The sequence below is a fragment of the Manacus vitellinus genome, unplaced genomic scaffold (genome assembly GCF_001715985.3).
Source record: "Manacus vitellinus isolate BGI_N305 unplaced genomic scaffold, ASM171598v3 scaffold_63_pilon, whole genome shotgun sequence".
Lineage (NCBI taxonomy): Eukaryota > Metazoa > Chordata > Aves > Passeriformes > Pipridae > Manacus > Manacus vitellinus.
This window is the reverse complement of record NW_021940711.1, coordinates 1-1575: the sequence shown is the minus strand read 5'-3', so window position 1 is coordinate 1575 and position 1575 is coordinate 1.

The window sequence follows — 1575 nt, the reverse complement described above, 5'->3', positions numbered from 1 at the left end:
GGGGCTGTTGCTCTCTGGGTGTCTCAGGGTTTGCCTCGGAATCCCAAAGCCTTTCCCCGTGCAGGGTTAGGAGGCAAAGACTGGTCTCACTTAGTTCCTTGGTGCTGCATTAATGCTTTTTGCTCCTTCTCTGTCCAGTTGTGCCCTCCCTGGGGCTCAGCTCAGGTCCGTGCCCAGCGGCTGGTGGAGTGTGGCGAGTTGTGCTTCCTGCCGGGCGGGAGCTGCCTTGGGAAGCTGCTCTGTCCCCACGGCTGGGCCGAGCCCGGGAGCTTGGACAGGGAAGGGCAGGGCCCGTCCTGCCGGTGAGAATTGGGTTTGGCTGGGGGAGGATGGAATGGAGTGTGTGCCTGTTAACTCCAAGGAGAGCCAACAGCTGGGAGAGACCCCGAGCAGGTTTGGTGCCATGAGAGCAGCTTCAAAAGACCTTGAGTGTTGGAGAAATGTCCAGGAGAATGGGTTCCTTTTTTGCAAGGACAGGGGGGTTGCTGTGCTCTCTAGCAAAAATACTGCCCTTGGGATGTTCAGGGTGAGGAAATGTTGGCCACCTGTGGGCTGGAGAAAAGGTGTGTGGGTGCCTGTGTGTGGCACCCGTGGGTGTGCAGGAAGGGGGTTCTGGTGCCATTGGAGCTGCCAGGGAGCCAAAAAAGGCACAGTTGTCTGAAAAAGGCAAAAGCTCTGTTGGTCTCTGTTGACACCTGCACCAAAGGAGATGCAGATTTTCCCCTTCTTGGTTGAACAAAGCTCCCAGCAAAGGAAGCTTTAGATTCCAACTCACCTTTATGCTACTCAGCAGGATGTCGAGTGCCACCGTGTCCCTGAGGTCACCCTTTCTCCTGCTGGGAGAGCACGAGGTGGATGGAAAGGATCCCCAGGCATCTGCAGGCACAAGGGACTCGTACAGCTGTGATTTTCCTACAGCCCTCGTGAGAGGGACTTTCAGGGTACCATGGGTCATGTGCCAGCTCTCCTGCTGGAGCTTTTGTCTGCTATATTTGAACACAAAGAGTAGAACTAAAGTCAGGTCTGTTCTGGAGTGTGTTACACTTGTGCAAAGCTCTTTCCCTCTGTTTATGTTCTGTTCTGGAAAGCACAGTCTGGAGTTCCTGGGCACTTTCTATTAAATGATTCCATGAAAACAATTTTGTACTGAAAGGGGAAAGGAGCTGTCTGTTGGAGGTCAGATGTCCATGATAAAAGCTTTATGCTTTTTCACTCAGTAATCTCTTAAGATACGTTAGTGTGTAGGAATGCCTGGCTTCTAAAACTCACCAATTGAATCTTAGAGGTTTCTTTGAAGAGCTGTTTTCAGGCAGCAGAATTGCCCCCCAGGAGGGACTCTGTGCCTGCTCTCCCGTGGCTCCAAGGGATCTCTGGCCCTTCACGCCGGCACCGAGATTTTCTCGGGAAGGGCCTCAGATCCCTGGACCAGTCTGGGACACAGGCAAGATCCCCCTGCATTTTGGGACCAAATTGGCCCCCTGGAGGGACAGTGCTGTTGGTGCCCCCCGGGTTGGGGCACCCCGAGGACTCCAGCGCGCACCGAAAGGATTATTCGGGGAGATCCTCGGGGGGCCC